This window comes from Mesocricetus auratus, unplaced genomic scaffold, assembly GCF_017639785.1.
Source record: "Mesocricetus auratus isolate SY011 unplaced genomic scaffold, BCM_Maur_2.0 Super-Scaffold_100691, whole genome shotgun sequence".
Classification (NCBI taxonomy): domain Eukaryota; kingdom Metazoa; phylum Chordata; class Mammalia; order Rodentia; family Cricetidae; genus Mesocricetus; species Mesocricetus auratus.
The window spans coordinates 3790056-3806849 of NW_024429267.1; the positions used below are offsets into that span (position 1 = coordinate 3790056).

The 16794-nt window shown below is 50.1% G+C and overlaps 1 protein-coding gene across 1 annotated transcript in view; it reads right to left on the reverse strand.

The window, feature by feature from the left end:
- Smad3 (SMAD family member 3) overlaps positions 1-16794 on the reverse strand; it is a 110108-nt gene that overhangs the window by 71968 nt on the left and 21346 nt on the right.

Consider the following 16794-nt stretch of genomic DNA (forward strand, 5'->3'; position numbering starts at 1 on the left):
CACACACGCATGCGCCCATACACACGCACACACACATGCACACACGATCTGTTTAGCACAGCAGGGCTAGAGGATCCGAAGGTCAATGCCACTCACTTGCAATACAATCACCTCCCAGATGACCAATGAGAATGCCATCGAGTCTCTTGCCACACCACCCTGAGTGTACCTCATCTCAAGCTCATCTGATATAGCTAAGCAGGTGGGAGAATATAATTAATCTGGAAGTCTGGAAAAGGGGGGAGTTCTACAAGTACTACATTCAACAGGGTAGTGCTTCAGACCCTGCAGACTCGATGGCAGAACAGATCCCAAGCACCTGAGTCTAGTTTCCCCTGAGAACACAGACATAAAGCAAGGCACTCGATACTTGTCACAATCTCACTATCCCACAAGTGCCCACACAGGTAAGAAAGTCTTTCAAGGCCACCACCTCACGCCAGCTCCAGGAGATATGACAACTGGCGTACTGTTCACCCTTAGAGTAAGACAGCTAGGCTTGAACATGACAGGTCACTCCCCAAAAGTCCCAGGACTACAAAGACTAAGGGCTTGTCACTCCTTATCCCTGGAGCTTACTTCAGTCTAATTTCCCAGTATAATGAAATTCCCAAGATTCTGGAACCTTCTATTGCTCCTTCTAAAGATTAAATATACATTTAGTTCAATGCCAGCTCAGCCTCTTCCGATGGCACCATCATAACTATGATCACTGTCACCACCCAGGACAGCACGTTAGAGCCACTCCTGAGAGGGCTGGTTCAGTTTAAAGCTGTCTTCTGATGCAACAGCATTTACAGAGCTCACTGACCCCCATGCGTGTTACTATAAACATGTGCTACCGTAACACATGTTACTATCATCCACCTTGCACTGGGGTCACAAAGGTCTCAAAGAAGTGAGTAGAAACTGGGTCCTAGAAAAACTTGTTTCCTGTCATGTCAAATGTTCACAGTCAAAAAGAAATGAGCAGGGCTGAGGGAATGGTTCAGTGGGTCAAGCGCTTACAGCACAAACACGAGGACCCGAATTCAACTCCCCGGGACCCATGGAAAAAACTGGGTGTGACAGCGAGCACTCATAATCCTAGTACTGAAGAAGAGGCGGCAACAAGCTCCCTGGAGCTCACCTGGTATCTCAAAAAAACATAGTGGAAACTAACTGAACGCAAAATCAGTGGATGATCTCTGGCCTCTACATATACCTTCACACACACACACACACACACACACACACACACACACACACACACACACACACACACACACACACACACACACACACACACACAAATGGAAAAGCAGCAACAACATGCCATAGAGATGTCCCATCACAGCCCTATGTACACATTCACACACAATCAGTTCCTTTTGCTCAATACCCAAACTGAGCAGTGCGGCTATAACTACTCTAGACCATACAGGCCAAGATCTCCAGAGCTAAGCCAAAGCATTCTCCACTGGCAAGGGCAGTATCCCCAACACCCTAGGAAGAATTACAACAAATGTACTCAGCAATGTAAAACCGAAAACTCCACTTTGCCCACTGTGACATTCCCAGTGCAGACTGAAGCTAGAATCGGAAGATCTACTCCAGAACCCTGCTCTGAGGTCTTGGGCAAGTCACCAGCCCTCCCTGATCTCTGGTTCCTCGTGAAGGTAGGCCTGAACAGGGCAGGCCCGTGCTCCTCGGTGCACACCGATAGCCCTTTCTTCCTTTAGCAGCACACCTATCAATAATGAAGGCATCAGCAGGGTCCCAGGAGAGGAACGTGCTTGGTTTGGGTAGAGATGATAGACAACATAAGTAGCTGAAGTTCTGGAACTTTGGTGGGGGAGGGTGACAAAAGGGTTTCTCTGTGTAACGGCTCTGGCTGTCCTGGAACGCAGAGATCTGCCTGTCTCTGCCTACCAAGTGCTGGGATAAAAAAGCGTGCACCACCACCCAGCTTCTAAACTTTAACATATACTATTTAAGTGGTGGTCAGTTCATTTACAACATTGTAAACAATATCAACTATCAGTTTCAGAATCCACTACACCCCTGTCCCCAGGGGAGTCACTCCACACGCCTCCACCTCATGCCCTGTAACATTCCTACAGCTGACAATCCTGTACAACTTGTATACATAGGATCACTTAATAATGGCTTTGAGGAGTCTGGCTGCTGCTTTTTTTTGGGGGGGGGGGGGGTTTCAAGGCAGGGTTTCTCTGTGGCTTTGGAGGCTGTCCTGAAACTAGCTCTTGTAGACCAGGCTGGTCTCGAACTCACAGAAATCTGCCTGCCTCTGCCTCCCAAGTGCTGTGACCAAAGGCGTGTGCCACCACCACCTGGCACACCAAGTCTGGCTTCTTACTCAGCACATTTTCAAGGGACACCATAATGTAGCACATATTCCTTGCTTCTTAACTGAAAATATTTCATGGAATGTGTTTGGGTTGGTTTTTGTTTTGTATTTTGTTTTATTTGAGATAGAGTCTCATGTAGCCACGGATGGCCTCAAACTCATGTAGCTGGAGATAATCTTGAACTTCTGATACCCCAGCCTCTATCTCCCAAGTGCTGGGATGACAAATATGCCTGGTTTATGTGGTACTGGTGATGGAGCCCAGGGTTTTACACATGTTGGGCAAGCAATCTACTGACTAAGTCACATTCCCAGACTCCAAATAACCTTTTGAGTCAGTAGGTAGATCACCTACAAACTTCCGAACTATTAATTACTAGTAAAAATCAAAGAAGGCCAAGGCCAGCCTGGTCTACAGAGCGAGTTCCAGGACAACCTCCAAAGCAATAGAGAAACCCTGTCTCAAAAAACCAATTTAAAAAAAAAAAAATCAAAGAAGGTATCCCGTATAAGGTACAAAATGGGGGTGCTCATTGGCTTGGTCTAACAGCGCTATTACATCTCTGGGCATATCCCACTTGCAATCACATCTCACTGGGAGTCACCAGCCTGGGGTCCTTTTCAAGTTCTAACTTCCATGCAGGTGAATGGAAACCCTCCTGCATGCCTTCCCCTCCCCCCAGCCCTCGCCACTGTGCTTGAGGAGGAAGGCGGCACTGTAACAGTACTCACACATACAATCATACATAGACCAGCAGGACTGCTCTGCCAGCCATCACTACACATGAAATTTACCAAAATAAAAAACTATGGGGAGGGGGTACTCTGATTCTTCACTTTTCAAAAGGACTGGCAACAGGATTTTTTTTGTTTTGTTTTGAATGGGTTTCCTGGACCTCCTAGAACAATTGCCTTTCACAGTCTGTGTTTCGGTGGCTTATGCAGCTGTGTGAGCCAGGAGCTCATCCTGGGCAATTGAGATGGGGATAAACATTAGAAAATGAGGGTGGATTTCCCTTCCCTGCAATGAATGTGCCTAACCTAGCAGCAACCCATGCCCCAAGTCCTCAACCCTGCTTTCCAGTCCCGTGACTTTGAACCAACAGTAAGTGACTTGTGGTCCCAGTTTACTCTGAGGAATTCAGAAGTCGTACCTACTCTCTCCAGGCTAGAGTGAGAATGGAAAGGACATGCAGTGTTACACAGCTGCCCCAAAGGACATAAAGTCCCATCTACAATTTGGTGCAAAGTCGACAACTGTACATATTTCAAGACACTATCTTCAGAGCCTACGCTCCCTTCTATGCTGGTCCTCAGTGGCAAGCCCACCTCTATCCCACGCTGTACCCCACAGACCCCTCTCCCCTCCCTTTCTCTCACTGGGTACACATGGGTGCCTCAGTGCCCACTTCCACCTTGCTTCTGGGGGTTACAGTGGCCTCTCACTGCCACAGCCACCCTCCCCAACATTCTGTGGTCAGTTCTCCCAACTCCCCAAGCTTGTTTTCTTTAATTAGCTCACTGTGGCAGGAGAAAAACGCTGCCCCACCCTCGAAATGAGAGACTGAGGCCTCAAATGTACTCTGTGGTCTGCTTCTGGGCTGCCAGACCTGAGCCAGGCAGAAAGGGGCCTGCTTGGGAGGCCAGCAGGAAGAAACCCCCCGCTACTCACTCTGGCCTCTCCCTTCCCACAGCTGACGCTGGCCATGCAACCACAGGGCTGTTCCCTTCCTGAGGCCCCAAAACCTGCCATTGTGGCTCCAGTCAGGGGACAAGGCCAAACCCCATCAGCTTTCTATCTCTTCCTTCCTTCCTAACCTGGTCAGGGGAAGCTGGATGGCGGGGGGTCTAGTCCTCTCCTCACGCTACACATGCTACAAATAATTTGAAACACTGAAGATTTATCATAGTTCCCAGCATTGGCATTCAGGGTATTTTTTTAATTAATTAGCTTTATTGTGGCATTTTCATACATACTTTTTAAAATTACTTTTGAATGTTGCATGCATTCATGTTTTGGTGTGTGTGTGTACACATGCGTGTGCATGCATGTTGATGCCACAGGTTAATACCAGGTGTGGTTCCCCAGGAGCTATCCTTCTGTTTTCTAAGACAGGCTCTTTCACTGGCCTGGAGCTAGATCAATTTGGCTAAGCTGGCTCACCTGTAAGTCCCAGGGATCTGCCTGTCTCCACCTCTCCAGTGCCAGAATTTCAAGTGTGTACAGCCACACCTGCCTTTTTACATGAGTTCTAGGGACCGAACTCTGGATCTCTTGCTTGTACAGCAAGTACTTTACCAACTAAGCCATCTCTCCAGCCCCTAGACTTCATTCTTATTCATCACTCTTCCCCATCCCACTACCCCTACAGGCTTTCACATGTGCAGATGCCTACATGTCATCTCAGCTAAATCTCATCCCATAAAGCAGGCCTACCCCATCCTTACTCCATATCACAGATACAGAAGCGGAGGTTTTAGCGAGGAAGGGACAGTTGAAGGGCACGTGACTGGCAGGGACAGAGGCTGAGAGAATGAGGATCTAGATCTCCAAATCCCAACTGCTATAGCTAAGGAACAATTTGAAGAGTTCCTCAGGGAGCTAAGGCAGTATCCCCCTAGGACAGTCTCTGAAATTGAAGCTGGGACTCTCAGTGGACGCCAGAGCGATCTGTGTCTCCAGCAATCCCACCTCCTTCCTCCCAATCTTCATCTCCATGACCACTGTGCACGCTTAAGTAATACCATGGTGCAGACCTGGTGTTGGTGCCTTTCCCTGCTTCATCCTTGTGGCCACACTAGGTGGTAGTCACTACTGTCTTCAGTTTATAGATGGGGACTTGCTCTAGAATAAGCAACTAGTGAAGAGAAGGGGCCAATCTGATGTAAGAACTCAGCCTCTATGTGGCCCACACTCCTAACGGTCACAACAACAGCAGGCCTGGCTTGATGAAGTGACCCACCCAGGGAGGCCAAGCTGGAGCTGGGACTCAAACCAGAGCTCTCTCTCAGTTTCCTGCTGTCCTGGCTTCCACACTAGGCTGTGCAAAAGCTCCTGAAAGCGAATGTACAGTACCCCCAAAATGCCTCCCCCAAGGGCACGTGTGAACCTCAGAAAGTCCTCAACTGTGATAATGCCGTCACCCTGGGATAGTTCTTCAGAGCAAGCAAAGTGCTCATTTGTCTGTGAGCAGATCCAGGAGCCAGCAAGAGCCTGTGTGAACAAGATCAGCCTGGGTCTTGTTCTCAATCTGTGGGCCAGATTGAGGCATATAATAGTGAATTCCAAACCACACACACCCCAACAAGAACAACTGAAAAAAAAATACCACTCAAGGCACTTTTCGTTTTGTCATGTAACATCATCTTAAGAAAATTTGATTTTGCTGGGTGTTGGTGTCGCACGCCTTTAATCCCAGCACTCGGGAGGCAGAGGCAGGCGGATCTCTGTGAATTCGAGGCCAGCCTGGTCTACCGAGCGAGTTTCAGGACAGTCTCCAAAACAATACAGAGAAACCCTGTCTCGAAAAACCAAAAAAAAAAAAAAAAGAAAAAGAAAATTTGATTTTAAAATAGTATGGTTTTACCATTTTCCAAGATGTATTTACTCATGCATTTTGACCAGACAGAAGAAGAAAAGCCTGTGTCAACCTCACTCCACCATTCTGTTCTTCATGTTGGCCTGTAAACACATTCCCTGAAGAGCCACAGGAAGGGAGTTCTTAGTGAGGAAAGGCCCTCAAGGCAGCCCTGTCCTTCCTCTTCCTCCTCCACTCTCACTTTCAGAGTAAGTTGTTGGCTAATGGTGGGGAGGAATATGAGGGAGGAGACAGGCCTGCTGGGTCAGCAAGATTTCCCAGAGGTGACTGGAAATCTGCTCTTTCTGCATCCAAAACAAATTCTGGGTCAAGTGCTATGTGTCCAGGCTGCAGCTGCGGTGTTTTACCTAGCACTCTGCTCCAATCCCCCCACACTGGCTGAATCCTGCGTTCATGGGACCCGGCAAACATGTCTGGGAACAGGGCAGAAAGAACCGCCTCACTCACACGAGTTCAAGTAAAAGAATTATCAGGAGGAGGTCCAAGACGGTGAGAACAGGTCACTGAACCAAGCAGGGGTCTGCAGCTGCCCATGAAATGCCCACAAGGCTGGTCATACCTTCTAGGACACACAAACGTTGCTCTCCTGGGCTGGGGAATGACTCAGCAGGCAAAGGGGCCTGTCTTTAAGACTGACAATGTGAGTTTGATCCTGGGGATCCACAGGTGGAAGGAGAGAACCAATTCCAGCAAGTTGTCCTCTGACCTCCACATGCTGGCCTCAGCACCCCCCCACTCATGCACACACAAAACAAAAGACACAGTCCCACAGCTGTCCTGTACTGACTGGTCTATCTAGTGTGTGTCCAGCTCACACCTGCATGTGCACTGAGATAACTATAAAGCCTAACACAAAAACTTACTTAATTTATTTAGAGTAACATGAGGTCCTCTGTGTGATTTGTGTGTAACACAACTGTGTTCTTGTGTGTAAACTTTATAATGTCGTGTCATAATGTCAAGCTTGGACACTCAGGATATTGGAACTAAAGATACCACCTCAAAGGTCTGAGTCTGAGAAACACTGGCTAGGGTCTCAAACAATGAAAGGGGAGAAAGATGTGGCCAGAGGAGAAAGGACAAAATGCTTGGCCGCTTTAGTACCTGGGGGACTGGGAGACCTCACTGGCCCTCTTTACCCTGGCTGAGGCTGACACACTGTCTGTGAGGTGCCAGCCTGCTGGCCTACCCAGCTAAAGTCATTCACAAGGGGCAGCAGAGAGATGATGGCTCACTGGTTAAGAGGGTTGGATGCTCTTACAGAGGACCCAGGTTTAGTTCCCAGCTCACAACCATCTGAACTCATTCAGCAGATTGGACATCCTCTTCTGGCCTCCGTGGGCACCAGACACACACATGGTGCACACACATACACTACAGACACTCATAAAAATAAATGCCTTTAAAATAAAGACGGACAAATGAGCCAAGTGTCCATCCCATACCTAATCATCCACCAAGGGATGGAAGGGTGGGGCCAGCCATTTCCTGGATGTTAGCAAGGTAACAAATACAAGCTACATTTTGTGCATGCATTAACCCTCTTATCACAAGCCTAAAACACTTTCCTGGAGGAAAGTAAGGCTCAAAGCAGTGACATGATTTGCCCATGGCCCACCCAGACAGCCAGCTTCGGGGTGACTCCTCTGGACCTATCACCCCACCGCCAAGTTCTCCTACATGCAGCACCTCAGTCCTCCCCAAGGATGGGGCTACACACGTGTCAAAACACACGTGTACTTAACTGCAGAGAAAATGACAGTGACTCTGAGTCCACATGCTGTGGCCAACCAAGGCAGCCACAACCTGCTAGGATTTAAATAAAAAAGTTCAAGCCTGGGTCCCTGAGTCTGCAATAAAGACATGTGGTCACATCCCTGCCTGCATTAGTGTAGCCTGTGCGGCGATCTCGGGTAATTACGAGCTCCCGATGGTCGTGGCTGCATGAGACGCACCGTGTGTTTATTAAGTTCAAGGCCCTGCTTCTAACATGGTTATTTAGAGTCATTAGGACCTGCTGGAGCAGGCCCTTGACTCTATGCTATCACACTGCCCCACCCTGCCACAGCCCTCTCTGCAGGGCAGCAATTTTGAGCCAAGCATGAGGATACTGTGCTGAGTCAGCCTTAGAAAGCAGCCAGGTAAATGCCTGTACCTTGTGCAGGAATAGCAGCTGAGGGGACAGTGCCTGCTGACCCCGGATACAGGGTGAGTGGGAACCACACTCAGTCCCATCTCCACCCCCCATCCTAATGTCACCTCCAATTGCAACCCAGATACTGCCAAGGTCTGAAGTTGCATGTCCTGACCTGCCTGCCCAGGGCTCAGGCTGGCTTTTCCAGACCCATTCCCCACAGGCCACTGCACAGGCTGCCTCAGAAGGTTCTGGTGCCCAAAGCCTTGCCAAAGGATGGATGGGCAAGAGCTTGGAACACTGCAGGGGAGGTGCCTGAACAGCTGAAGACCAGAAATAACGTGATCTGGGGGTCAGATTCTTTGCCTGACTCACCCCAGGTGAACCGATTGCCATCTCTGAGCTGTGCTGTCCTCAACCACTAACTGAGGAAGGTCCTGAATAGGGAAGGCACTGACCAGCCTCACTAAACGGTACACTATGTGCCAGTCAGGCCTCCCATGGGTCCCAGAGGCTGTGGGAGGCAAGAAGGCAGTCACAAGCAGCTCCCTGGTGTCCTGCGGGGAACCAGCTCCAGCCAACCCTGCCAAACTCATTGCCCCAACACATTAGCACACGTCAGCAGAGCCTCTACCCAGTTCCGCTTTCCCTTCTTAGCAGCAGCCACACTGCACATGGCTCAGAAGCGAAGTGGCATTTGTCTGCCTCTCGGGACCAGGCTAGCTCACATCCTTCCTCCTACACTATGGAAGCCTCGGCTGTTTCTCGTCAAGGGCACCCTGCTTGACAGGACTTGAACAGTATGACTAGGGTTGAGGGAGGGAAGAGATAGGGAAAGTCAGCTCAGTACCTTCCTTGGTAAGCACCTGCACCGGGCAAGGATGGTGGTCCACAGAGACATCCAAGCTAGCCACAGGCTCAGGAGGATATGGGAACCCAATCAGCTTTATATTCAGGGGCCAGTCATGGATGGGGTTGACAGCAGTTTCCTGTCAAATGGCCCTCCTGATCTGCACCATGGTCAGTAACAGGGTCAGCTCAGGAGGCTCGATCAGCATGCCTCAGAGAGGAGGGAGCCAGGCAGCCCTGCTTTGGGAATCACAGCATCAGTTTAACAACATTAGCAATAAAAAGGGGGGGAGGATAGCCTAATTATGTAGATCTCATACACCCCAGGTGCTGGTATGGGCTCAGCATCCTATGGCCCAGAGATCAACTGCTATGATCACACTTCTTTCAACACAAGATATGTCCATCGCTGGGTGTGATCCTTGGGACATCAAACCCATCCCTGAGCGTGATCCTCTCTTTAAAAATTGTGCATGTGTACATGTGTGTATGAATGTATGTACATGTATGTGCGTGGGTATATGCATGCACATACATGGAAGCTAGAAAGGGGCAATGAATGTCCTGCTCTCACTCTCCATTTATTCCTTTGAGACAGGGTCTCTCTCTCTCTGAACCCAGGGCTGGCATTTCCTCCACTAGACTGGAGCCCCGACAACTTTCCTGCCTCTGCTCCCCTTGGAGCTGGGATATGGACATAGGTTACTGATATAGACAGAGCACACAATTAGATGCATGCTGGGATCCAACCCCAGTCCTCATGGTTACACCGTGTGCTCAGTTTCTGAACCATCTCCCCACCTCTGGTTTGCCACTTTTAGCCGTCTGATAAAAAGAGGAAAGATGATAAAACACTATCAGGAGCAGGGCGTTGGTGGCGCACACCTTTAATCCCAGCAGGCAGAGGCAGGCGGGTCTCTATGAGTTCAAGGCCAGCCTGGTCTACAAGAGCTAGTTCCAGGACAGGCTCCAAAACCACAGAGAAACCCTGTCTCCAAAATTTAAAAACAAAAACAAAAAACACTATCAGGAGGCTATTTGAAAGGCGAGCTTGATCTGGGAGGCATGTAGCTCCACAACTATGCTGCTCTGCCACACTGCATTGCTCCGGGGTGAGCCCTGACCACCAGCACCTTTAGCTTCACCGAGCAGTCTCAACTGGGACTGAGCTTCTCAAACAATCCCCCGAGGGACCGAAGATGCAGATGGCTAGGCTCCACCCCAGAAGCTGCAATTCCAGCAAGTGTTCCCAAGATGCTGATGCTAGCCAGGGACCATGCCTTGAGAACTGCCCACACAAACAGCAGGGACTGGTTGGATTAACTGTGGGACACCTATTTAATGAAACAGCATGAAACTTAAAAACCACAAGAAAGCTCAGGGTGGGATGGAGTAGCCTAGAACACCAGGCCGGTACCTTAAGCTGTACTGTAACTTGTACCGTAAACCGCCCCAATCCTGTTTGTTCTCTGATCCATCCCTGATCTCTCGGTCCAGGGCTGGTCCCTGACCTTCTGGACTCTGCATGGGAGCAGGGAGGGGGAGGGGCAAAGAAGTCAAGATGCTTCTCTGGCGCGGGGCCTTCCTTACCAGCATTAGACTCAGAAAGGCCCAAGGTGACCCTGACCCTGAGCACTCAGAACACCTCTTCCCTTTGTCCCTCCAGCCTCCCCCACTGAGCTCTGGGTCACCTTGCCTCCCGTGTTTGGATCTCAGCTCCTTGATCGCCTGCGTAGCCAAGGTCTCATATTAAATTCCCTTTGTAGTAGTATACAGTGCAGTTCCACTTTCCTACACAGTCCAACTACTAACTATGGCAGCTTATACGAGGGGAGGGGCCTGCAAGGTGGCATGCAAGAGTTGAAAGAGGTAAAATGATGAAAGCATTCCCACCCAAAAAATTAATATCTGAAGCCGGTGCCAACTACAAACCAACAGGAGGCTGCAAGAAAAAGGCTGGGGAGGTGAGAATCCATGACAACAAGCGAAGATAACCAAGGTCTGTGCTTTCAATTCTTAAAACACCTTATTTTGCTGAAACCATGGCCACAGCCACAATGACACCAAGAAGTTCCTCCTGAAAGTACCTGGTGGTTATCCAGAGGTGAATGACTCACTTGCTGGAGAGGTCACACAAGTATCACGCTGGTAAGGGTTGGTTGGTGACCAGCTGAGGCCCCAAACCCCCCCTAGCCTTCTATTAGGTCTGGATGGCAAGCTGGATGCCCCTGCAGACAGAGTGCCTAGTGACTGCCATGAAGTTGTTCACACAACAGAGGGGCTGGGTGGCAGAGCACCTGTGGCACACGTGTGCAAGGAGCCGGTTCGCGTTCAGCAGAGGACAGCAACAACAATTAAAGAGTGAGAGGGCGGCCATGAGCCAGGGCACAGAGAATGAAGGACCAGGAGAGGTTTCCAGCCCCCCTGCCACAGGCATAATTAAACATCAAAAGAAGCCAGGCGGTGGTGGTGCACGCCTTTAATCCCAGCACTCAGGAGGCAGAGGCAGGGGGATCTCTGTGAATTCGAGGCTGCGCTGGACCGACAGCCTCCAAAACAATACAGAGAAATTCTGTCTCGGAAAAAAAAAAAAAAACATCAAAAGGAGCTGGACTGAGCTGGGCAAGCGGCACACACCTGTAATCCCAATGCTTGGACAGCTGAGGCAGGAGAATTACAAGTTCAAGGCTAGCCTGGACTACAGAGTGACTCTGTACGGAGGGAAGGAGGGAGGGAGGGAGGGAGGGAGGGAGGGAGGGAGGGAGGGAGGGACGAAGGAAGGAAGTGCAGTGACCAGCCTCCCCTAACTGCATCCCAAAGTCAGCAAGAAGTAGCATGGAAAAGAATACATTGCCCCCTTTTCCCTGGTTGAGATGCTAAGTCAAAAGGAAACTCCCCTACATAGGGAACAGTATGATAAGATACAAATGTCATTCCCACAGAAAAATCTGTTGGGTAACGACAAGGCCTGTTAACAACCCTTTGAGCCTGAACAGGAAGGACTCATGATTGAGTCCTGTCAAGGGTACATGGAGAAGGGGGGAATGTAGTGACCAGCCTCCCCGTTTTAGCAGCCATTACAGGCTAACATGTGCTTGCATGACCTTGCCGCTCCTGTCCTGGTCACTAAGGTCACATGCCCTCCTCAAATCAGAAGTTAGCTGGCAGGGCTGTGCTTTATGACTCTGGGTGTGCTTTATGGACAGTGCACAGCAGTGATGTACAGAGCATAGCAACTGCCCTGGGAGGGCCTATGGGCCATAACAACCAGTTGACCAATCAACACAGGGCAGGTCACCCAAACCTGGAAGCACACCAATCCTGAGACTGTTTCATACCCCTAGACACTCCCCTTATGCTGCCCTTTAAGGTCCCTGCCTCGAGGTTGCTCAGGGTCTTTCTCCAGCCATTAGCCATGGTGGTGGGGTGAAGGGCCCGAGCTAGTGGGGTTAGCTCGTTAAACATCTACAATAAAGACTCTTTGCTTTTGCATCAAAATGGGCCTCTTGGTGATTTTGGGGTTCAGAATTTGGGCACAACAGAAGGAAGAAAGGAAGGGGTGGGTCAACAAGTGGCCTTAGAGGTAAGAGTGTGCAAAAGCTAAATTTAATCCCTAGAACTCACCCTAGAAAAATGACTCCTGAAAGCTATCCTCTGATCTCTATGTACACACTACAGAACATATGAGAGCATACATACACACACATGAATGTGTGTGTGTATGTATGTATGTATGTATGTATGTATGTATGTATGTATGTATGTATGAGAAAAATCACCCCTGAAGAGAGTTGATAACCAATAAATTCATACATAGGGATTCTGAGGGCCCTGAGGTAAACCTGGAGGTGGACTATGGCAGGTAGCTCACCCAGGGAAGAGATTCGAGCATGAGTGAATGAAATTTTCGCTGATACATACTATACAGTCAGATCAAGTTGATTTGTCAGAGAAACTTAGGGCTGGGGCTTAAGGAGGAGGCCTGCAGCAGAGTGTGGATGGCCGCCAGGTAGACGTACATCTTCCTTCAAAGTCTTGAGTGGAACCACTCAGCTCCTAGGCCATGTGTCCCATTAAGCAAAATAAGAAAACCAGGCTGGACATATACAGACCACATCAGGCTCTAAGCCAGCAGCAGTGCCAACTCCTACCTGTGCTCACAGCCCCACATCCTCACCACTCACCCCTGCTGCTAACTGGTTTTACCCCCACAGGATCCTGACTGCTCTGAGGATGTGACCATTGGCTAGCCTGCCAACTACCAAGAAAATGCAACTATTTCTTCCAGATTCAAACATCTCCCCCTCCCCAACAAGGGAGGCTTAAAACATTCACAACCAACACACAAAGACTTACAAGGCTTCTCTCTGGGTTCCAGAAGCAGAAAGTCGCCTAACTGCTGGGAGAGGACTCTTCAGTGGAGCTGCCTGCAAGTTGTGCAGGGAGCCCCAGGAATGCAGCTTTTGTTGTCGCCTGCCCGTTAGGATGTCTCTTCAGTGACCTAGCTGCCTAAGTCACCCACACTCCTGTCAGTCATGCACTCAGTGGATCATCAAGCTGGACTTGGGCAGAATCACCTTTGGTGTATCAGCACCCATCCTACCTGAGGAGAATGAAAGCAAATGCCCCCCCCGGGGGGGGGGGGATCTTTCAACATTGGGCCTTATGCAAAAGTGAGCAACGAAAAGCCAAGCATAGGAGTCAATTTTCCTATTAATCCACTGCCAGATCTTGGACATGTCATAGAACACCCCTCCACACTCAGTTTCCCCATCTGTCACCGACAGAGTTGAACTACATAACCAGAGTCATTTCTGAACAAGGGAATAAATAGGGTAAGTCCCATCACAGGCACAGATGTCTTCACAGATTCTGAGGCAAGGTGAGGGTAGAAGGGGCACATGACTGCCTCCACAGCCCTCAGGTACCTAGCAAAGAGTTTGGCATCCCGTACAACCCCACCAGACATGGTTTCTTTCCTGCTCCCTGCGACAGACCTGAAGGTGCCCCCTCCAGCTGCTGGCAGTGGGACTTGTTGCCATCTCCTCGGGGTGATGCTTCACCGACCTAAATTTTCCTCTGCCTCCTCCTCCGCCCAGGCTCCCGTGTGAGGCAGAGTGCGTGCAGCCAGCCTGGCAGAAGAGGACAGCCCCCTCAGCTACATAGACTGCTGTGGCTGCAAAGGAGCAGACAGGCAAAGCCAACCACTGATGCTGCCTGTACCGTGGCCCTTTATCCACAGCCTCCAATCCTACCACGGAACGGCCGTGTGACCCACCACCGCCACACACGTTCTTATCTGCACTAGCCACTACTTCCAGGTACTGCTGTGAGGACAAACAGGCATTATGTGTGGAAGACTGCTGTAGGGGCCACAGCGGTACTTCCCCTGGTCTGTGACAGCAGTTAAAGGAGAAGCCTTGATTCTCTATGGCAGAACACACAGATCAGTTACATTTTTCTAAGGCAATGGTGCCATCAAAGAATTCTGTAGACTGGAGAGACAGTCATAGAACCTGCTCCTCCCCTCAGTGCAAACTGTCCCTGGTCACCTACAAGTTAGGAACAAGACGCTTGCCCCACTCCCATGCACGGCCATTATAAAGACACTGTGTAAGAGGCCAGCCTATGGCACACCATACTGTATACTCACCGGTGACCTAGTCATCCCCATCCCTCCGAGGGTGAGGACAAAGCTGTCCCAGTCGGAAGGGAATCTGGTTTTCCTCCAGTTCCCAATCACAAAGACAATCATAAAGAAAAAAAAAAAAAGGAAGAAAAGGATCACACCTTTGCAAAACTGCAAAACAGACAGGGCGACCTGCAGGAGAGCAGCCTGGGTTGGGGTAAGGCTTTGGATTTCCAGGGTGTTTCTTGACAACCCTGGGCTCCCAGCTTGCTTCTTTAGAACAGCCGCACAGCCCCACAAGTAAGCTTTCAAAAGACTGACTTTGCCGGAGAAGGCTGTCCTGCCTGCAGTACAATTCATACTGGGGACTCCACAGGTTCAAGTGTTGGGGCCCTCCCTTCCGGGCTCACTGGGCAACTGCTGTTAGGGAAAAGTCACTCTGACAAAGGTCAGAGGTGAGCCCTGCCTCTGCCAGGAAGCTGCTCCTTTCTTGTAGAACATAACCACTCCCTAGAGCAAGGGTGCCCTCCCATTCTCCCCCCTTCATCAGGGACAGCATTTGAAAATAGTCTTCCTGGCAGGGCGAAGGCAGCAAGTGGCTGGCATCTGCTCTTCTCTGGCCCTGCCCCGTCCCCCAACACAGGGTCCAGGAATGGTCCCGCTACCTTTGTGGGCTTCTCTCCCCGAACTCTGCTTGATCACTTCCCTAGTCCTCCTGCTTTCACACCTGCAGTGGCGCATGGGGCCCCAGCCCAGCCCGGCTCTCACTTCACTGGTTTGTGTCCACAGCCCCTGCTCACCCACCTGTTTCCCCTGATCCAACCCTCAGAGCTGAAGAACAACCAGGTGCCCCTTAGACCAGGCTAACACTGCACCCACCCTCAAAACACAGGCCCAGGATCACAGGTTGGAGCTCCTACAACTGGCAGAAGCAAAGCGGACACCAGGACACCAGGCCGGGCTCAGAGCTACACACAGCAGGCTTCCTCCTGCCAGCAAAGGTGATCATCGGCCTCTCCCTCCACCTTGAGGGTTTGACTTTGAGTCTTCCCCCACGAACTGGGAAAACGGCAGGAGCTGTCAATTAGCTGGGCTATAGCAATGCCAAGAGCTCCATGCCACAGGCTGTAAAGGGTGGCTTGCTCAACCCGGCAGAGCTGGCCTCAGAGCATTGCAATCTCAAAGCACGGACCATAAACACAAAATTAAAAGGTAAAGTAAAAAGGGCGGAGATGTTTACTGGAAACTTTAGTTCTGCTGCCCAGAAAATATGGGCTTTTTTTTAACATATGCACACGTGCGCGCCTCTGCTACCCACCTTTAGAAATATGTACTTTGTTCTATATGTGGCTTTCTTATCTGCCCCCATTACACTCAGCTCATGACGGGGAAACCTGAAATCATCACCCCCATAGAATGATACCCTTGGGCAACACCAGGAATGAACAAGACATAAGCATACAGTTGATCACCAACTAGCTCAAAGAACAAACCCAAGCTTCTCAGCATACAGAGAATTAATCCCATCTGAGGAAAATGATTCCTACGGCCAGCGAAAGTACTTGGAAACAAAGCCTCATGTTAACACTGGCTGCCAATGCCGTGCCCACTAGGGCAGCTTCCAGACACAGAGCATCGTACCAGGAGGCAGAAGTTGGGCCATGTGTGCCACTTTCTAGCTCAGGTCCCTTTGCTCAATGTCCCTATCCCCACCCAGGACCCATGGCTTCCTAGTCCCTAGGGTATTTGCTAAGTGACCATGGCACAGGAAGACCTCATTATTACCATTGACAGTCACATACTAAAACCTGCGGGACCATTCTTAGTTCTTTGAAGGCAAGGATCCAAGCACCTGGATCACCTTGACAGAGTTCTTAACCCTCTGAATAACAGCCTAGCCTACCCTAACTGCCAATACTCCTAGTCTACCACTCAGCTCTGGTTAATATAAAAGGGCAGTCTCCTGCAGCTCATGCCACACCAAATATGCACTCCCCTTGGCCTCCCTCCCATCACACAGCCTGCCTCTACCCTATCTGTGTTTTAATGCCCACCTTGGTGCCCTGTCAGATTTTTTAGGCTGCCTTAGCAGCAGCCACTCTCCATCAAAAACGGGGACTCCTTAGCCAAAGAACCCAGGAACACCACAACCACCCACCATTCCTGCATCCTTTCACAGCCCCCAGAATCCACCAGGGCACAGCCAAGGATCTGGCATGGAGGGATGCCAGCACTG